This window comes from Artemia franciscana, chromosome 10, assembly GCF_032884065.1.
Source record: "Artemia franciscana chromosome 10, ASM3288406v1, whole genome shotgun sequence".
NCBI lineage: Eukaryota > Metazoa > Arthropoda > Branchiopoda > Anostraca > Artemiidae > Artemia > Artemia franciscana.
In genome coordinates, this window is record NC_088872.1 from 27685395 (window position 1) to 27708871 (window position 23477).

The 23477-nt window shown below is 35.5% G+C and overlaps 1 protein-coding gene across 2 annotated transcripts in view; it reads left to right on the forward strand.

Annotated features, from left to right (window-relative positions):
* Nucleotides 1-534: 534 nt before the first annotated feature.
* LOC136032015 (tribbles homolog 3-like) overlaps nt 535-23477 on the forward strand; it is an 86086-nt gene continuing 63143 nt past the window's right edge. The window contains exon 1 of one of the 2 annotated variants that reach the window (XM_065712086.1): nt 535-715. The gene's annotated coding sequence lies outside the window, so the exon portion shown is untranslated. Of the gene's footprint in view, nt 736-23477 lie in introns of both variants that reach the window. The other variant, XM_065712085.1, reaches the window with a different exon arrangement.

The window sequence follows — 23477 nt, forward strand, 5'->3', positions numbered from 1 at the left end:
ACTGACGGATCTAAGTCGGGGATGGGTACAGGCTGCGCTTTTGTAGTCCCGTCAGCTGGTACTTCTTGCGGATTTAAGCTACCTGACAAGCTTACTGTTTTTTCTGCAGAAATGATTGCTATTTATCAAACACTTCTTTATATTAAGTCAAACGGTATAGTTGGTAGCTTTTTGATTTGTTCTGATTCTCTATCTGTGTTAAATTACTTAGCTATGAAACAAAATGATGCCAAAGAAACTGCTGCACAAATTGAAAAAATAGTTGATGACCTTCTAAAACATGGTTATGATCTACAACTTACATGGGTCCCAGCACATGCAGGTATTCCTGGGAACGAGTCAGCTGATAAAATGGCGAAATGGGCTTGCAGAAATGGTGAATTGTTGGATGCAAACCTGTCCCTGAGTGGATATATTCAGAGTTATGAGGCAATTTAATGTAAATTGTAATTTATGGCTGTAAATGCTTTAGAATTAATTAAGGTGGTCTGATGTAGGTGGCTATACTAGTGGAAAAAATGGTTTGCCACCAACAAAGAATCTGCAAATAACGAGTCTAAGTGATTCAGTAATCTGAAAGTAGTCATCGTTTCTTAAAAATTCTCCATACACATTGTCTGGACAAGATTGATACGTACGTGACGGAGCTGATTCATGCTCCAAAAACGTTGGAATCAACAACAACAATAACAGTAGCCTATTTTACAAGACTAAAGTAAGACAAAGTTTCGTCAGGTATGCTCTAGTCTTACTAATTAAGTTGTCTCTTCTTTGAAGGAAGCTTCTTCTGTTAAAATACAAATTTTAACAGACCCAGCAAAAATGTATGGAGCCATTACCTTAAATTAAGGTGTACTCTTAACCTAACCCCAAGAGCCATGTGGACTCTTGAATTTTTGTGGGACTTATAGGATGGTTTTGGCCCTCCTAAGGAAAGTTTCGATTAAAAATTTCATTTTTGATCCAGCTGCAATAATAAATAGCCTACTGCCGAGTCTCCACACAACATTGTTCCCCAACGCAATAGTCTACTTGCCAGTGTGATGGTTGCATCCCTGTCCCTCTTCTTAATGCCAGGATGTAGCACTAGGCTAGCCTATGTGCTAAAGTTAGTAACAGTTTATTTATTGTTTTTTGGTAAAATTCTAGTTTAGTGACTTCTTGATATCTCAGAAAGGGGTTAGGTTAGGAAAATGAAACTTTCAGGGATGGGTCTACAGACTAAAGTTTATCCTGGGGAGGTATTTTAAAGTAACCACCTCTACTCCTTCTCCCTTTAGAGGACCCTGAAATTTGCCTACATGACAGGTACCTATTGAAATTTTGACAAAACCTTAGTTTTCAGTTATCAGTTGCTTTTTTTCTGCCTTAAGTTTTGAAAATGCAATTCCTGTTATTTGAGTAGAATTCTGAGCCATATCAATGTTTTTTTTTTCCAAGTTTAGGAACTGTATTAGCATATGTTTAAAACCTTATAAACTGGGATTGAGCAAAGTTGTGAAGCTGAAAACAATTTTGCTGTACTTCACTCAAACAGAAGATCTATTTTGCAAGGTTTCACTTTTATAACCAATATATTTTAAAGGTCATCAAAGGTCAGGACCCTCTAGAGATGGAGGGAGTAGAGGTAGGTACTTCAAAATACCTTCCTGGGACATACCTTAGCCTGTAGACCCATCCCTGAAAGTTTCATTTTCCTAACCTAACCCCTTTCCAAAGCAAGAAGTCATAAACTAGAATTATACCATTTCTTCTAAAGGAAACAAAACAATAACAGAACAGTTACATTCAATTCCCCCAGACAATATCACCATAGGAGAGAGGGCTTTAATTAGGGTAGAGCCTCTCTCCTATGGTGCTGGGTGTAGACTAGCACCAGAATCAGTGTTTCCACTTCAAAATTTTTTATCACCCCAAAAGGCTGGTGAGAAATCTGCTGTTTTCAATACAAAATCTATAGAGATTTTCCAATGTTCTGACATCTTACCAAATCACTACAAAAGCCTTCTTATGCTGACTTAATAGTATTTATTAAAGATGACTTATTTTTGCAACTCAAGACCATTACTTGTACCAAAATTTCTTCTTTGAACATTTAAAACAATGTTTTTTAGCTTTGTTACATTTGATAGATACCATTTGATGGATTGTTACATGATGGATATAATCCAGTGCCAAATTTCAGATTCTGGACCATATCTTGAAAACTAAATAATCTTGGACAATCTTAAAAACTAAATAAAACATATCTTCCATGCACTGTTGACATTGGTGTTATTAGCAGTGTGACCGTGCTGTATCTGAATACATTAAAAATACCATATAAAATCAAGATTTTGTTTATTTTGACCATAATATCCTGAAAGAGCAATCCTCCTTGCTCCATAGCCAACAATACTTGTTTTACTGTCCTTTAAGTAAAAGTTAAGAAGGAATAAGAACAATACTTTAAACACAACATAGGTATGCTTGTGTTTTTTTTTGCAGCAAATCATTGATTTGCTTATTTATCTTCATCAAGAGTGGGAGAAAAATACTGAAGTGCATTGCCAATATAATGGTAATCATGCAAGTGATGTTATATGAATATATTATTCCTGATACAAAATAATCACTTTTTCTAATTAGAGTTACTTTTAATTTTGGGCCATCCTCTTAAATTAAGTGTATTTCCAATGAAACATAAACTATGTTTGTCAATACTGCATAGTTCCTCAGCCTTCTACTTTGATTTACATTGATTTGCTTATTTATCTTCATCAAGAGTGGGAGAAAAATATTGAAGTGCATTGCCAATATAATGGTAATCATGCAAGTAATGTTATATGTATATATTATTCCTGATACAACATAATCACTTTTTCTAATTAGAGTTACTTTTAATTTTGGGCCATCCTCTTAAATTAAGTGTATTTCCGATGAAAAATAAACTATATTTGTCAATACTGCATAGTTCCTCAGCCTTCTACTTTGATTTACATTGATTTGCTTATTTATCTTCATCAAGAGTGGGAGAAAAATATTGAATTGCATTGCCAATATAATGGTAATTATGCAAGTGATGTTATATGAATATATTATTCCTGATACAACATAATCACTTTTTCTAATTAGAGTTACTTTTAATTTTGGGCCATCCTCTTAAATTAAGTGTATTTCCAATGAAAAATAGACTATGTTTGTCAATACTGCATAGTTCCTCAGTCTTCTACTTTGATTTACATTGATTTGCTTATTTATCTTCATCAAGAGTGGAGAAAAATATTGAAGTGCATTGCCAATATAATGGTAATCATGCAAGTGATGTTATATGAATATATTATTCCTGATACAACATAATCACTTTTTCTAATTAGAGTTACTTTTAATTTTGGGCCATCCTCTTAAATTAAGTGTATTTCCAATGAAACATAAACTATGTTTGTCAATACTGCATAGTTCCTCAGCCTTCTACTTTGATTTACATTGATTTGCTTATTTATCTTCATCAAGAGTGGGAGAAAAATATTGAAGTGCATTGCCAATATAATGGTAATCATGCAAGTAATGTTATATAAATATATTATTCCTGATACAACATCTTTTTCTAATTAGAGTTACTTTTAATTTTGGGCCATCCTGTTAAATTAAGTGTATTTCCGATGAAAAATAAACTATGTTTGTCAATACTGCATAGTTCCTCAGCCTTCTACTTTGATTTACATTGATTTGCTTATTTATCTTCATCAAGAGTGGGAGAAAAATATTGAATTGCATTGCCAATATAATGGTAATCATGCAAGTGATGTTATATGAATATATTATTCCTGATACAACATAATCACTTTTTCTAATTATGGTTACTTTTAATTATGGGCCATCCTCTTAAATTAAGTGTATTTCCAATGAAAAATATACTATGTTTGTCAATACTGCATAGTTCCTCAGCCTTCTACTTGCAAGCAAGGCAAGTAAAACAAGCAAGGCTATCTCATCTTCAATGACAAAAAAGTCATGATCCTATGGACAGAACAAAAGGTTTAAAATGATCAGTAAAAGGTGATACAGTGACCTGGTATCTTTTTTTTTTTTTTTTTTATTTTTATTTATTTTTTTTTTTTACAGTTTTTGGTGTCATTAGTGGGTAGCTATAGGCTGCAATACAATTATCAAAAATCAGAAAAAGGTACAGGGAGGCTGTGGAAACAGGGTAAGGCAGAGAAGTTATAATGAAAATAATGCAATAATTGCTCTTATTTGAATAACTAACCAAGTTTGTAGTAAACATGCTGAAAAGGCTAGGAAAAGAGGTTGCTTATGAAAAAACATTTTATTTCTTACTATATATTTCTCAGTCTTTTGGGCTTTAAAGCTGCAGAGGGCTGTCCAGTAGAAGCAAGACATAAACAATTAATTCATTGCTGCCAATCCTGTTTGATTTGAGCAGTACGCTTCAGAATCAACTCTCCAAAAGATCCTTAACTCCTTTTATAGCACATCCAGACTACCAGCTTTCTGATACAATGGGTTGGAAAACTACTTTCATCCCATTTTTACTGTTTGGGTTGGAAGAGGATTTTTTAGCACTGAAACCCTGGATTTTTTTTTTTTAATCTTCAAAGCCCTAAATGAAAATGTTCACCCATAAGAGATGTCAAAAATCCCTATTATAGGGGGAAAATCTCTAGAATCAAAACAGTAACTAGAATATATGTGAAACTAAAACAAAATACTGTAAATATAGAATTTTTACCTTATAATATGAAGCATTTTTCAATGGGCTAGATTTTTGTGTTTCCTTCCATTGTTCATACCCACATTTTAAAACCCTTCTTAAATAATACTGTTTTCAATTCTTTTGGGTAAAATTCTAGACAAGCTACTTTTTGTTACCTTGGAAAGGGGTTAGGTTAGGAAAAATGAAACTTTCAGTAGTGAAGCCAAGGCCAAAACATACTCTGGGAAGGTTTTGGCTAGCTTGTGTCAACCCTCTTCTGATTTCTAAGTCTTAGACATTTAACTTTTTGATAAGTTTGTACTTATTGGATTTTTCATCTCCAAAACTTTCATTTTCCTAACATATCCCCTTTCCAAGATAGAAAAAATTAGCTTGTCTTGAATTTTGCCTTTGTTTAAGACGATCTAGGCTAATCATGGCAGCACAATAGTGCTACCTAAGTAAAGAGCAATGCATTATTTATTAATTTTTTTTACATCCCAGGGTGCTTTTTATTGAAGGAGTTATGTAGAAACTTCAAAAAGAGCTCATTCATTTGGAAATTGTATTGGCTAGAACCCTTTTTACTAGTCAAAAGTGATAGGAGGGCAACTAACCCCTCTCCCATGCCCATCATTTCCCCAAACACATCCGATCAAAATTTTGAGATGGCTGTTTTGTTCAGCATAGTTAAATGGTCCAGAAATGATGCCTGAGGATGACACACCCCCCCCACTGTGCTCAGGGCAAGGGTTGTAAGTTATGCCCTGGGGGCATATAAGATTTTTATAGAAAGGAGTTGTATTAACTTTGGAAAGGACTAATTGGGCTGGTAATTAGAAGTTCTTGTGCCCTTTTTAGGATACAAAGTGATTGGAGGGCAGATACCCAACCCCCTACACACCTCATATTTTTACACATGTATTTGTAGTCATAGAGCTCATTTGATTGGAAATTGGAAGTTTTAGGGCCCTTTTTGAGAGTCAAAAGTAAATGAAGGGCAATCAGCCCTCCCAAGCCTATCATTCCTCAAAACATACCGAATCAAATTTTTAAGAGAGCTATTTTGTTCAGCATTGTTGAAAGGTCTAATAATTATGTCTTACCTCCCCACAGTTCACAGGACAAGGGCTGTAAGGTAGTTTGTTCATTGTTTACACATACTATATGTTATTGAGAAATCTATGCACGTTTGAGCTTTACTTTCCGAGAATGTGTGCACACTACTCCTAATACTACTGTCACTGCTACATTTACTACTACTACTTCTTATCCAACTACTTGTATGGCTTAAGCATTGAGATGGAAATTTGAAGAAGTATATGAACATACAGGTTATCAAAAGGACACATCAGCAATGTCATAGCAATGGCTAGTTGTACAAAGTGCAAACTTCCAAGACTTAATGAGAAGGATGTTCTACTGACCAAAAGCCAATATGTTAATACTACTACTGCTCTTCAATACCATTACTAGCAATATCAATATTATTACTGTGACTACTATCCCATCTCTGCCTAAGGGTATTAAGGTGGGATATTCAAGGAATTTTGAGGGGGAAGGTGAACTGAATCACAACATGCCATCTGTATGCAGGTTGTCAAAAGGATGTAACAGCAGTATCTTAGGAACAGTTTGGTGTGTGAAGTTGAAACTAAGAAGGCTTGTTGTGAGGGATGTTGAACTAACCATGAGAAAATTTTTGCATCCTATTGCTACTGCTCCTGCTCATACTACTACTACTGTTACTATTATTGCTAGTTCTATTACTACTACTGCCACTAAAGTTTAGGCAACTACTATCAATTTTACTGCTACTGCTATTAAAACTAAGAATATTAAGGCAAAAATTTGGGACACATAATAACTGTATGGAACAAATTCAAAACACAATATGCCCACACAGGTTGTCAAGCAGAAATTATTCAGGAATCGTTCATGGTATTGAGCTGAAACTTCCAGCATGTGTTGAAGGGGATGTTTAAGAAACCAAAGGTGCTATGCACATACTGCTAATAATGCTGCTATAACTTTTGCTACTGTACAAGTTAAGGGAATTAAGGTGAAGCTTTCAAGGAATATTTAGGTGGATGTTGAACTAAATCAAAACAAACTATAAGCATGTGGACTTACAAAAAAGTGACAAAGCAATATCTGAAGAAAAATTTACATTACTTAAACCTTAAACGGTAAGTTGTGTGGGATTTTGAACTAGCCAGAAGGCACTATCTGTTCAATTTTAATGCTCTCAATGCAGTTACTGTAACTAATGATGCTAAGGGTATTAAGGTGAAACTTTTAAGGAGCTTTTAGGAGGAATTCCAGTTAAACGAAAAAACCGTATGCATGCAGGTTTTCAAAAGGGCATAACTTTTTAAGGAGTTAATTCGATTCAAAATTAAAAGTTCTGGTGCCCTTTTTAAGATTAAAAAGAGATTGGGGGGTAAGTAGCCCTTCTCTCAAGCCCATTCATTTTCCAAACGCACCCAATCAAAAATTTTGAGATAATTAATTTTGTTCAGCATAGTAAAAGAGTCTTGCAACTATGTCATTAGGATATTGGGTATGTCAACCCCCCCACAATTATGCAATTGGCCTATTACGCTTTAAAACTAATTGCTGCTTTACACTAAATCAAAAGGCATTGTGTGTATGGTTGCCAATAAGACATCTCTGCAATATATTGAGAACATCTGGGGATATTAAGTTAAAACTTTTGGGGCTACTACTATTACTACTTCTGCTCCTAAAATTTAGATAAATAAAAAGAATGTAAGTGTATCTAGTTTGTCAAAGAGCATAGATAGATTTTTTTCGAAAACAGCTCCATATTTTTTCGGGAAAATTGGTATCTCGGGATATTCATGCATAAAAAGACGATTTAGATAGGTCAGGAATCTGATGAAATTCATTAAGAGTCATGAATTTGGAAAAATTCGCTTCAATAATCAAATATTTTTGAACAGACCTCAAGTATAAAAAGACATAAAATGGCAGAAAGACCAAAAATGGTAATATTTGTACGTATTTTAACAAGGAATTACAACAATTCAAAAACCTAAAAAAATAAAACCAAAGTTTGAAGCTTAGTGGAAATCGCTGTCAGAAATTGGACGTAGATCTAAACTAGATCTACTTTGCATTAACAACCTGAGGTGTTTTACACAATTTAACACTTTATATCAAAGATAAATAAATTTTACACACATGTAAAGAAAAAAAAGAGATAAAGAACCAGACCAAATACACATTACAAGACATAACATAATTTAATAAATCATTTGAATTCTATGTCTTTTTAACGTGTATTTGGTCCGGTTCTTTCTCTCTCTTATTTTTTTTCTTTTTTTTCTTTACATGTGTATGAAACTTATTTATCTTTGATATAGTGTGTTAAATGTAATGGATCCCCCAACAAGTTCACTTGAGGGGATCTTGTTTTATTTGGTTTATTATATGTTATATAGTGTATTTAGTATTTACTAAATGAATGAATGAATGAAATCAAGGAAGTCTGCAAGGCCGTGCCTAGACCCTGTAAAAGAGAATTTCCATATGAGTGTCTATAGAAACTGTGCGGAAAGTAATCTCATTCTAAGAGCGAAAGTCATGGCGATTTGCTCTTAAAAGTTTTAAAACTACACAGGTAGAGCGAAAAAAAGTGCCATGTCACCAGTATCGGATAAAATCTATGTGTGTGTGTACGGTGTGAGGGTGTTACTCCATGGACATTATCTAACTTCGGAACGAGATATATGTCGAGAATATAGACATCGTCTTTGTCTAGAAAAAATTCAATAGATGGTGGATGGGATCCATTTTTAATATCCACTAGCTGTTGGGGTGGCGCTTTGCGCCGGCCCCAACACCTAGTTGGTGGGGGAACTTCGCGCCAACCCCCCCCCCCCCCAAGCCCCCTCTCCCCCGCGCGCGTAAGTCGTTACGCGCCATATTAGTTACGCGCCATATTAGTTACGCGCCATTGTAGTTGTGTCCCTGTGTCCCACCTTGAATATAGATATATATATATATATATATATATATATATATATATATATATATATATATATATATATATATATATATATATATATATATATATATATATATATATATATATATCTATATATATAAAAATAAGTTGTCTGTCCGTTACGCCAGATTATATCTATATATATAAAAATAAGTTGTCTGTGTGTGGATCTGTGGATGGATCAGGTGACCTGAAAAAACTGGATCAGGTGACGTCAAAACTGAAAAAACTAAAAAAAGGCAAAAACTACAAAAAAAACTAAAAACTAATAAAAAAAATAAAAAAGCTAAAAAACTAAAAAAACTAAAAAAAGGCAAAAACTACAAAAAAAACTAAAAACTAATAAAAAAGCTAAAAAACTAAAAAAACTAAAAAAAGGCAACAACTACAAAAAAAACTAAAAACTAATAAAAAAATAAAAAAGCTAAAAAACTAAAAAAACTAAAAAAAGGTAAAAAACTAAAAAAACTAAAAACTAATAAAAAAAGTAAAAAAGCTAAAAAACTAAAAAACTAAAAAAACTAAAAAAGGTAAAAAACTAAAAAAAATAAAAAATAAAAAAAAACTAAAAAAAAGGAAAAAACTGAAAAATAAGCTAAAATAAAGGTAAAAACCAATAAAAAACTAAAAAGAAAAAAAGGAAAAAACTAAAAAAAATTTTCATCTAAAAAACTAAAAAAAACTAAAAAAGGTAAAAACTAAAAGAACTAAAAAAGAAAAAAATAAATGACGACACTCAAAGAGAAAGCGACCAGGACAAAAGGAATGTTCGATTAGCAATCAACAAAGCACCGGGACACAGGGAGTATAAATGACGACCAGGACATAAGTAAAAAAAAAACTATCTATATATATAAAAATAAGTTGTCTGTGGATCTGTGGATCGTGGATCAGGTGACGTCACCTGAAAAAACTGGATCAGGTGACGTCAAAACTGAAAAAACTAAAAAAAGGCAAAAACTACAAAAAAAACTAAAAACTAATAAAAAAAATAAAAAGCTAAAAAACTAAAAAAAACTAAAAAAAGGCAAAAACTACAAAAAAAAACTAAAAACTAATAAAAAAGCTAAAAAACTAAAAAAACTAAAAAAAAAAGGCAAAAACTACAAAAAAACTAAAAACTAATAAAAAAATAAAAAAGCTAAAAAACTAAAAAAACTAAAAAAAGGTAAAAAACTAAAAAAACTAAAAAAAAGGAAAAAACTGAAAAATAAGCTAAAATAAAGGTAAAAACCAATAAAAAACTAAAAAAAAAACTGAAAAAACTAAAAAAAGGCAAAAACTACAAAAAAACTAAAAACTAATAAAAAAAGTAAAAAAGCTAAAAAACTAAAAAAACTAAAAAAACTAAAAAAAGGTAAAAAACTAAAAAAAATAAAAAATAAAAAAAAACTAAAGAAAAAGGAAAAAACTGAAAAATAAGCTAAAATAAAGGTAAAAACCAATAAAAAACTAAAAAGAAAAAAAAAGAAAAAACTAAAAAAATTTTCATCTAAAAAACTAAAAAAAAATAAAAAAGGTAAAAACTAAAAGAACTAAAAAAGAAAAAAAATAAATGACGACACTCAAAGAGAAAGCGACCAGGACAAAAGGAATGTTCGATTAGCAATCAACAAAGCACCGGGACACAGGGAGTATAAATGACGACCAGGACATAAGTAAAAAAAAAAACTAACAAAACTAAAAAGAAGGTAAAAACTACAAAAAAACTAAAAAGAAAAAAAAACAAAAAACTAATAAAAAAACTAAAAAATCTAAAAATCTAAATAAACTAAAAAAGAAAAAAAAAGGAAAAAAATAAAGGAGAAAAACAAAACTAAAAAACGAATGTATATACAGACCGGTACACCGGGACACAGGGAATATAAATGACGACCGGGACACAGGGACACAACTACAACGGGGACACCGGGGGAAACAGGGGGATATAAATGACGACCGGGACAAAAAAAACTAAAAAGAAAAAAAAACTAAAAACTAATAAAAAAACTAAAAAATCTAAAAATCTAAATAAGCTAAAAAAAAAAAAAAGGAAAAAAATAAAGGAGAAAATCAAAACTAAAAAACGAATGTATATACAGACCGGGACACCGGGATACAAATGACGACCGGGACACAGGGAATATAAATGACGACCGGGAATATATATATATATATATATATATATATATATATATATATATATATATATATATATATATATATATATATATATATATATATATATATATATATATATATATATATATATATATATATATATATATATATATATATATGTTTTTAACTACGTAAAACTTGCGAATATACAACATTCTTTGCTGTCCCATTGTCTGTGCATATAAATAGATTGTCAGGTTTACCGACTCTTGAACATGCAACATATAACTGTCCATGGGAAACACAATCCGTATTCAGATCTATACCTCATTATTCTAATGATTGCCCTTGAGCTTTGTTGATGGTGATTGCTAATCGAACATTCCCTGTATCCCCGTCGTCATTTATATATCCCCCCTGTGTCCCCCGACGTCCCCGTTGTGGTTGTGTCCCTGTGTCCCGGTCGTCATTTATATTCCCTGTGTCCCGGTCGTCATTTATATTCCCTGTGTCCCGGTCGTCATTTGTGTCTCGGTGTCCCAGTCTGTAATTTCTCTTTGAGTTTCCCGATCGTCATTTATATTTCCTCTGTCCCGATCGTCATTTGTGTCCCAGTGTCCCGGTCTGTAATTTCGTCAGTCGACAAACATGACTTAAGTTTTCAAACAACTTCATGACGGCGGAATGCTTAATCCTTATAATGACGTCAGTCGACACACAAACATGACGTCAGTCGACAGACACACAAACAAACAACTTATTTTTATAATAATAACAGATGTTGGGGTGGCGCTTCGCGTCACCCCAACACCTAGTTGTTGGGGGCGCTTCGCGCCCCCACGCCCCCCCGTGCGTAAGTCGTTACGCGCCATATTAGTTACGCGCCATTGTAGTTGTGTCCATGTGTACCACCTATGAATATAGATAGATTTATATATGTGTTTTGAACTACGTAAAATTTGCGAATATACAACATTCTTGGCTTTCCCATTGTCTGTGCATATACAAACCCTTATGTACTTATAATGACGTCATATGCAAACGCTCTTTTTACAAACAAACAAACATGCATACACGCAACTCGTTTGTATATAGATAGATAGATAGATAGATACAATACAAATTAACTGCGTAAAACTTGCGAATATACAACATTCTTCACTGTCCAATTGTCGCTGCATATAAATAGACTGTCAGGTTTACCGACCCTCGAACATGCAACGTACAATTGTCCATGGGAAAAACAATCAGTATTAAGATCTCTACCAAATTTTTTTAATGATTGACCTTGAGCTTTGTTGATGGTGGTTGCAAATGCTAATCGGATTGGGAATTGCAATCTTTTAAATTGAAAAGGCAGATCCGTTGGAATCATGGGAATGCGAGGAATAAGAACAGCCTCACCCTCAAAAGGTCCTGTCAAGATTGTTGCCTCTATTACGTTTTCCATTGTTTTTTTTTTTTACGGCAAGTTTGGAGGGTCTATGTTATGTAACAATATTATTGGTACGCTTATCTTTTGTTGTAGCACGTGTGGTGGAAACCCTGAAAGATCCAGGGAATTTAAAAATTCAGATGGATAATTAACCGCCCCATTTGTTTCCAAAACTGTGTCGACTGACTTGTAAAGGACTGCCTGGTCTCGAATCTTGGTCAAAACAATATTATTGATTTCGTGGACGTCTATATTTTTGGCTGCAAGAATCGCTCTTTCACTTAGCCATTTATTATTTTTATAATTGTTTAGAATATTCGGAAATACTTTTTCAATCAATTCATTTTTGGACGTCATTAAATTACATAATTCAGCAGGTAGTTGTATACGTCCTGAAATTGAGTCTACTGGGAGCTTTCCGTTTCCAATTGCCAGCAATTGATCTGAAAATGTTTGACCAGAGTCATCGTTTTGCAATCGGACACGCATATTTGTAGTTAATTCTAATGTCTACGTGTGAAAAAATAAGAATTTTTCAGGCAAGCATTCATTTCGTCTGCAGGGGTTGATCTAGGTATTATAGGTAATGTTTGCCTGAAATCTCCCACAAGCAATATTAATTTGCTGCCAAAGGGTATCGGATTCCCTCGCAAATCTTTCAAACATTGATCCAGAGCCTTGAGCGATTTTTTGTGTGCCATTGTGCACTTGTCCCAAATAATAAGTTTGCATTGCTGCAATACTTTACCCATCCCAGATGATTTGGAAATATTGCGCGTGGGAGTTTCTGTAGAATGCAAATTCAGAGGCAATTTCAAAGGGGAATGAGCAGTTCTTCCACCAGGCAGCAACGTTGCGGCTATTCTGGACGATGCAATTGCCAAGGCTATATCACTTTCTGATCGAATTGATGCCAGAATTAGTTTTATCACAAACGTTTTACCAGTACCTCCTGGCGCATCCAAAAAGAAAATTTCTCCAACGTTGTTATCGACACAATGCATTATCGTATCATAAATGTCTTTTTGTTCCGATGTTAACTTGGAAACGTTATTTTGTACATACGACAATAGATCACTCGTACTGTAACTTTGTTCACGATCCAATTCTACACATGTCGAAACAGCAGCGGTACAATTAGGTGAAGGCATTCCCAAATCCTGAAGCGGTTTGTTTGCCATACATACGCACAAATCTTCTATAATAACTAAATTGTAGTTATGAATTTCTGATGTAAAATCAAAAGTCATATCTGACGTCTCTAACCGTTTTCGATGGAGTATATCTTCGGATATTTTCGATTTATATTTTTCCCATAACTCTGTAGGAGCTGAAGGGGAGCAAGTTGTTAGTATGATTCCAAACAATGCACGAATTTGACTTGGAGTTGACGTTTCGCACGCGTCATTGATGCAGTTATCCCAGTGTTGGTCATTCTCCAGTAAATTCAGAGCTTGGCCTGCACTACGGTAAGTGTCATGTGTAGTACCGTTTACAGTTCTCAAATACTCAAAGGACGTCGGACCGAGTACATTCACCAAAAGCAGGCGTAGAAAGAAGCATTCATGTTGATTGGGGTGAACGGTGTAGAGTCTTCCTATCGTGGTATCTTTTAAGATGGTGGGTTGGCCGTCGACTGACTTACCCTGTTTCCAACGTTCAAATACTTTATTTTTAGTATTCCACGTGTAATACGAATGCACTTCAGTATGCAGCAGTTTTTTTTGCAAAAGAATCATTTTTGCATAGCGGAAAGAAAGCAGTTAACGTTGTATCCGTTGGATTCAGGGGTCTTTATTGCACGTTGGATTCCGAAAAAATAAACACGTTGACCATTCTGTAAATGTACCGCTAAGTGAACAACAGCTGGACTACGTTCATGTATCGGAAATGAAAGAATTCGCCAAACAGCTTCATTACTGCTTATGTATCTTTCAGCCTGATAATGTACGATTTCGTCGATATCACTGATCTCGGACTGCAAGCCAAAAACTGCCATGTCACTGCCTTTGTTGACGTTTTACATATGTATTTGATTGCCTTTACGGAGTTACAGTATTCAACGTTTATGTGTGCATTAAATGGTTTTGATAATAAAGGGGAATATGGAACAACCCACTGGTTATCTACTTCGATGGTGGTACCGTTACGCTTCTTTATTATTGCTGTTTTACCGCCATCTTCAGTAGATATTCTTCTATATTGTGGGTAACCATCATTGCCATTAATTGTGTTGGGTACTAAAAGTCGAGGATATTGCTTTGTGCACGTTCCTTTAGCCATGCATGGTGAATTTTCGTTCAGTGCACTGCAAGGTCCATGTATCATATTTTTTACAACAATATCATATAACCCCTTATCGACATTTTCATCAGGTATTTCAGCGGAAACCACATCATCAATTTCATTAGAAGTAATTTTATGATGTAGCTAGATCAGTATATCTGATCTATAGAGAGACAGATATAGAGGCAATTTCAAAGTGGAATGAGCAGTTCTTCCACCAGGCAGCAACGTTGCGGCTATTCTGGACCATGCAATTGCCAACGCTATATCACTTTTTGATCGAATTGATGCCAGAATTAGTTTTATCACAAACGTTTTACCAGTACCTCCTGGCGCATCCGAAAAGAAAATTTCTCCAACGTTGTTATCGACACAATGCATTATCGTATCATAAATGTCTTTTTGTTCCGATGTTAACTTGGAAACGTTATTTTGTACATACGACAATAGATCACTCGTACTGTAACTTTGTTCACGATCCAATTCTACACATGTCGAAACAGCAGCGGTACAATTAGGTGAAGGCATTCCCAAATCCTGAAGAGGTTTGTTTGCCATACATACGCACAAATCTTCTATAATAACTAAAGTTTAGTTATAAATTTCTGATGCAAAATCAAAAGTCATATCTGACGTTGCTAACCGTTTTCGATGGAGTTTATCTTCGGATATTTTCGATTTATATTTTTCCCATAACTCTTTAGGAGCTGAAGGAGAGCAAGTTGTTAGTATGATTCCAAACAATGCACGAATTTGACTTGGAGTTGACGTTTCGCACGCGTCATTGATGCAGTTATCCCAGTGTAGGTCATTCTCCAGTAAATTCAGAGCTTGGCCTGCTATACGGTAAGTGTCATGTGTAGTACCGTTTACAGTTCTCAAATACTCAAAGGACGTCGGACCGAATACATTCACCAAAAGCAGGCGTAGAAAGAAGCATTTATGTTGATTGGGGTGAACGGTGTAGAGTCTTCCTGTCGTGGTATCTTTTAAGATGGTGGGTTGGCCGTCGACTGACTTACCCTGTTTCCAACGTTCAAATACTTTATTTTTAGTATTCCACGTGTAATACGAATGCACTTCAGTATGCAGCAGTTTTTTTTGCAAAAGAATCGTTTTTGCATAGCGGAAAGAAAGCAGTTAACGTTGTATCCGTTGGATTCAGGGGTCTTTATTGCACGTTGGATTCCGAAAAATAAACACGTTGACCATTCTGTAAATGTACCGCTAAGTGAACAACAGCTGGACTACGTTCATGTATCGGAAATGAAAGAATTCGCCAAACAGCTTCATTACTGCTTATGTATCTTTCAGCCTGATAATGTACGATTTCGTCGATGTCACTGATCTTGGACTTCAAGCCAAAAACTGCCATGTCACTGCCTTTGTTGACGTTTTACATATGTATTTGATTGCCTTTACGGAGTTACAGTATTCAACGTTTATGTGTGCATTAAATGGTTTTGATAATAAAGGGGAATATGGAACAACCCACTGGTTATCTACTTCGATGGTGGTACCGTTACGCTTCTTTATTATTGCTGTTTTACCGCCATCTTCAGTAGATCTTCTTCTATATTGTGGGTAACCATCATTGCCATTAATTGTGTTGGGTACTAAAAGTCGAGGATATTGCTTTGTGCACCTTCCTTTAGCCATGCTTGGTGAATTTTCGTTCAGTGCACTGCAAGGTCCATGTATCATATTTTTTACAACAATATCATATAACCCCTTATTGACATTTTCATCAGGTATTTCAGCGGAAACCACATCATCAATTTCATTAGAAGTAATTTTATAATGTAGCTAGATCAGTATATCTGATCTATAGAGAGACAGATATAGAGGCAATTTCAAAGTGGAATGAGCAGTTCTTCCACCAGGCAGCAACGTTGCGGCTATTCTGGACCATGCAATTGCCAACGCTATATCACTTTTTGATCGAATTGATGCCAGAATTAGTTTTATCACAAACGTTTTACCAGTACCTCCTGGCGCATCCAAAAAGAAAATTTCTCCAACGTTGTTATCGACACAATGCATTATCGTATCATAAATGTCTTTTTGTTCCGATGTTAACTTGGAAACGTTATTTTGTACATACGACAATAGATCACTCGTACTGTAACTTTGTTCACGATCCAATTCTACACATGTCGAAACAGCAGCGGTACAATTAGGTGAAGGCATTCCCAAATCCTGAAGAGGTTTGTTTGCCATACATACGCACAAATCTTCTATAATAACTAAATTGTAGTTATGAATATCTGATGTAAAATCAAAAGTCATATCTGACGTCTCTAACCGTTTTCGATGGGTACCGTTACGCTTCTTTATTATTGCTGTTTTACCGCCATCTTCAGTAGATCTTCTTCTATATTGTGGGTAACCATCATTGCCATTAATTGTGTTGGGTACTAAAAGTCGAGGATATTGCTTTGTGCACCTTCCTTTAGCCATGCATGGTGAATTTTCGTTCAGTGCACTGCAAGGTCCATGTATCATATTTTTTACAATATCATATAACCCCTTATCGACATTTTCATCAGGTATTTCAGCGGAAACCACATCATCAATTTCATTAGAAGTAATTTTATAATGTAGCTAGATCAGTATATGTGCGTGTGGCAATCCTTGTTTTTGCCATTCCACTGATTACATCCAGCATCGTACTGACCCAAACACTTCAAGTTTTACTATGTAGTTTATCAGTGATTTCAACTTTTGCCGGAAGACACGGGCCGTAATGTCATGTCTATGAACCGCCGATTGTCCTTGAAGTAAAAGCTGCTGTATCTCGTCCCAAGATTGATTACATGTAAATGTAATAAATAAATCTGGACGACCATAGAGACGAACATACGTAATAGCATCTTGAGCATATTCATGCATATGACGGGGACTGCCAGCATATGACAAAGGTAAAATCGTTAATCTTGCGACGTTTGTGGTATTACTGTCATTTACAACTGCATCTCGCAAATGAATGTATTGTACAGAGTGGAGCTTGGTCTGATTCAGGCGGATAAATAGCAAACGTTCTAATTCAATTTTTGCATACATATCAACGATGTATTGGTGAAACAATTGACGGCATTTTAAAATATAATTGTCTTCATCCTGCCGAATCATCAGTCTGTTTTCTTGCTGTTCTTGTGATTACTCGGCACGCTTTCTTTTCTTACTTTCTCTATCAGCCGCAAGTTTTTTGGCATAGACTCTTTGAGCAGCTTCCTCGGCTGCTGCCATTGTAGGTTCTTCAGTCATTTTACTATTAAACATTTTTCCGTCCACGATCCTCTTACAATTAAAAATTTGTCTTTTGAACGATTTTCTTAAATACTTTTAATGGCGTGATCGTCATAACAAACACGACGACAACTAACTTCATGACGACAACTAACTTCATGACGACATGATGACATGACGTCACTCGACAGAGAGACAGACAGACAGACAGACAACTTGTTTTTATATAGATATAGACTAGCTGTTGGGGCGGCGCTTCGCGCCCCCCCAAGCCCCCCGCGCGTGTAAGTTGTTACGCACCATATTAGTTACGCGCCATTGTAGTTGTGTCCCTGTGTCCCACCTGTGATATATATATATATATATATATATATATATATATATATATATATATATATATATATTTTTAACTACGTAAAACTTGCGAATATACAACATTCTTCTATGTCCCATTGTCTCTGCATATAAATAGATTGTCAGGTTTAACGACTCTTGAACATGCAACATAAAATTGTCCATGGGAAAAACAATCCGTATTCAGATCTATACCTCATTATTCTAATGATTGCCCTTGAGCTTTGTTGATGGTGATTGCTAATCGGACATTCCGTGTCCCCGTCGTCATTTGTATATTCCCCTCTGCCCCCGGCATCCCCGTTGTAGTTGTGTCCCTGTGTCACGGTCGTCATTTATATTCCCAGTATCCCGGTTGTCATTTATATTCCCAGTATCCCGGTCGTCATTTGTGTCCCAGTGTCCCAGTCTGTAATTTCTCTTTGAGCGTCCCGGTCGTCATTTATATTCCCTGTGTCCCGGTGCCCCGGTCGTCATTTGTGTCCCGGTGTCCCGGTCTGTAATTTATCTTTGAGTGTCCCGGTCGTCATTTATGTCTCCCGGTCGTTATTTGTGTCCCAGTCTGTAATTTCTCTTTGTCCCGGTCGTCATTTATATTCCCTGTGTCCCGGTTTTTAGTTTTCTTTTTCTCCTTTATTTTTCAGTTGTTTTCCTTTTTTTTTTTTCTTTTGCAGTTTTTAGTTTTTTTAGTCTTTTTATTAGTTTTTAGTTTTTTTTTGTAGTTTTAACTTTTTTATTTTTTCAATTTTTTTTTGTTTCTAGTTTTTTACCTTTTTTTAGTTTTTTTTTAGTTTTTTAGCGTTTTTTAGTTTTTTTTTAGTATTTTCTTTTTAGTTTTTTTGTAGTTTTTTTCTTCTTTTGTATTAATGCTAAAGCCAAGGTTCGAACCTGGAACCTCTCGGACCTAGAGCCTGGAACATAACGCTTTACCAACTCAGCTACTTCGGCTTGAATACATTTGTTTTTGAATTGGTATATCTATCTATCTATATAAAAATAAGTTGTCTGTGTGTGTGTGTGTGTCGAGTGACGTCATGTTTGTGTGTCGACTGACGTCATGAAGTTAGTTGTCGTCATGTTTGTTATGACGATGACGTCATTAAAGGTATTTAAGACATTCGTTCACGGAAAAATGTTTAATTGTAAAATGACTGAAGAACCTACAATGACAACAACGAGGAAGCTGCTCAAAGAGTCTATGCCAAAAACTTGCTGCTGATAGAGAAAGTAAGAAAAGAAAGAGTGCCGAGGAATCACAAGAACAGCAAGAAAACAGGCCTGCGGCTGATAGAGAAAGTAAGAAAAGAAAGCGTGCCGAGGAATCACAAAAACAGCAAGAAAACAGGCTTGTGGCTAAAGAACGCAAAACCGCGAAGTTAGATGAAAATCCACCTGGACAGCGAGAGTCAAAACATATCAAAACTGAAAATGATAGCGATGATGATTGGGTTTGGGATTTTGACTTGGATAAGGTCATCAATGCCTACCAGATTTAAGTTAAAAAAACAAAGGTTCGGCGATATGTACTTCATAGTGACGTTGAAAAATAAAGAAGAAAAAGAAAAGTGAAAAAAGAAAAAAGGTAAAAAACTAAAAAAAACTAAAAAGAAAAAAAACACTCAAAGAGAAATTACAGACCGGGACAGAAATGACGACCGAGACAGAGGGAATATAAATGACGACCGGGAACCTCAGAGAGAAATTACAGACTGGGACACCCGGACTCAAATCACGACCGGGACACAGGGTATATAAATGACGACCGGGACACAGGGGCACAACTACAGCGGGGACGCCGGGGGCACGGGCGGGATATATAAATGATGACGACCGGGACACAGGGAATATAAATGACGGCCGGGACACTCAAAGAGAAATTACAAACTGGGACACCAGGACACAAATGACGACCGGGACACAGGGAATATAAATGACGACCGGGACACAGGGAATATAAATGACGACCGGGACACAGGGACACATCATTAGTTTAATGAGGTATAGATCTGAATACGGATTGTTTTTCCCATGGACAATTATATGTTGCATGTTCAAGAGTCAGTAAACATGACAATCTATTTATATGCACAGACAATGGGACAGCAAAGAATGTTGTATATTCGCATAGCGTGCCGAGGAATCACAAGAACAGCAAGAAAACAGGCTTGCGACTGATAGAGAAAGTAAGAAAAGAAAGCGTGCCGAGGAATCACAAGAACAGCAAGAAAACAGGCTTGCGGCTAAAGAACGCAAAACCGCGGAGTTAGATGAAAATCCACCTGGACAGCGAGAGTCAAAACATATCAAAACTGAAAATGATAGCGATGATGATTGGGTTTGGGATTTTGACTTGGATAAGGTCATCAATGCCTACCAGATTTAAGTTAAAAAAACAAAGGTTCGGCGATATGTACTTCATAGTGACGCTGAAAAATAAAGAAGGAAAAGAAAACTGAAAAAAGAAAAAAGGTAAAATACTAAAAAAAACTAAAAAGAAAAAACACTCAAAGAGAAATTACAGACCGGGACACAAATGTCGACCGAGACAAAGGGAATATAAATGACGACCGGGAACCTCAAAGAGAAATTACAGACTGGGACACCCGGACACAAATCACGACCGGGACACAGGGAATATAAATGACGACCGGGACACAGGGACACAACTACAACGGGGACGCTGGTGGCACAGGCGGGATATATAAATGACGACCGGGACACAGGGATTGTTCGAATAGAAATTACAGACCGGGACACCGGGACACAAATGACGACCGGGACACAGGGAATATAAATGACGACCGGGACACTCAAAGAGAAATTACAAACTGGGACACAAATGACGACCGGGACACAGGGAATATAAATGACGACCGGGACACAGGGACACATCATTAGAATAATGAGGTATAGATCTGAATACGGATTGTTTTTCCCATGGACAATTATATGTTGCATGTTCAAGAGTCAGTAAACCTGACAATCTATTTATATGCACAGACAATGGGACAGCGAAGAATGTTGTATATTCGCATGTTTTACGTAGTTAAAAACATATATTTATATCTATCTCTATTCACAGGTGGGACACAGGGACACAACTACAATGGCGCGTAACTAATATGGCGCACACCGAGTGGGCATGATTTGGCAAGAGGGGGGGGACTCAAGCTAAGGCGTCTTAATGTCATTGCATCAACCTCACCTATTAATATGCAAAAGGGTAGTGGACACATCACTGCGTGTTTACTTTCAAAATGATTGAAGTTTTGAAACATGTTTATGAGATTATTGGTGAAGTGGGAAGTTCAAGTTCACCTAGCAAACTTGCTCAAGGCACTGGACTTGAAAAGAAGATAGCGGCAGAGTATTTACAGAAAGAGTAAAGGTATACACTACATCGGAATACATAGATTTTGTGGTAATCACTATCGAAAAGCTAAAGCCTTTTTCCCATTGCAAATATTATAAACATATTTTTGACACTAGATGAGATTCAACGACGTCACGATGAGCCATACAATTACATTCTACTTACAACCAGTGTTTATAGTCTCTATGCATATGCCATTCAATTGTAGTCGAAGAGAAGTGATGAAGTTGATAAAGCTCTTGAATCCATCCTTGAACAGGATTGTTATAAGAAGATTCAAACGGGTGGGGGTTGTAAATTTGTTAATCCACATGTAAAGAATGTTTAATTGAAATATAATACAATGCTCTGTCATAGTCTAATAAAGGCAGCATTGACCGAACGGTTGATAAGAACTATTCGACTTTTAATTCCAAGACATTATACATTGAAAAATACTGCTGCTTTATTCATGAATTGGATAAAATCATGTTTGTTTATAACCAGCATCCTAATCGATCCGTGTTCAACTCTACCCTGTGCAAGGTCACCGAGGAGATGGCAGTACTCTTGACACCTTTCTTAAACAGTATCTCAATGAAAGGGGAGGGAAGTGAAAAAGAAGAAATTCGATGTTGGTGATACTGATTGGATCAATCGAACTTCTAATATTTATGAAAGGGCAACTTCTTATGGTCCACTGAACTTTTTAAAGTGTTCAAAGTCTTAGACACTACACCCATAATGTATCGTCTACGTGACATTAAAGACGATAGGATTCTTGGCGGTTATTATGATTATGAATTACAAAAACTTAAAAACACTGGAATGTTTTAGATTGAAAAGATAATAAAAAGTGTCCTACTCATAGGGGCAAGAGACAGTTGCTTGTTCGTTGGCTAGGATACAACTGATTTTAATATATCTGCTGAAGACATACAGAATGCCCAATGATTTCTATGTGACGTTTATGTCCAATGTCTCTGATCCTCTTTACAAAGATTTGAACAAAACAAATGATTCTTGGACAACTCTCCCCTGCCATCAAATTAATTGAGGGAATGTATGAAGTTGCTCTTATCGATTGTGTTGTCAAGAATACATATGATATCATGAGAAAAGATCGTACATATTAGATAAAAGTTAGACCATTCGATTGGCCACTCCTTGTCGACTATGAATGGATAGAAGCACTTAAATCTAGTGAATACTCTTTTGTCACACTAAAATAAAAAGAATTTGGCAGTATGATTGATTTGTATCGTACAATCGATAGAAAAATCTGCTCGTAAGAATGGTGCATTCTAGTTTAAATATTCAATGGAACGTGACAAGATTTACATTAGCTCATCCATTGACAATGAAATGATTCGTCTCAATGATAACTTGAGACATGTTCTTGGATTTAAACAGAATGTAATCAATGGCGTGCTGGAACGGTCTGCTAGTGGGATGTTTCGTGTTGTTACTGCAGACTATCCACCTTGTTTCTTCTCGGACAGTTGTGTATTTCTCTATGCATCCTTTCGAGAGTTGGTAATTCAAATTTCCCCCTCCTTCATGTTTTTGAACGTAAAAACATCTGCGAACACGTTCATCACTACAATATGAAGCATCTTCAGTATGTTCCTGTAAACACTTCGTATGTGGAATTCTGCCGGTTAACATTAAATAGTGAATTAGGTGATCCCTTTAGCTATAACAAAAGGTTTGGCTGTGATTACATGTCATTTTAGATCCATTCAACGGCGAGATGGCTAATAGAAAAACACGTTTGTTTATCCTGATATTGATTGCTATGTTACTACTCTGACTACGATAATTGGGTTGCTGAATGGACTATTACAAAGGTAATCCGTCAATGTCGGGGTATGTTCTTGGCAGTTGATTGGCTAAGTTGTTCCGCTCTGCACTTTCCCTAGCTAAAAAATATATTGCTCCGGTTTCCGTGGATTTTCCATCCTCTACACTA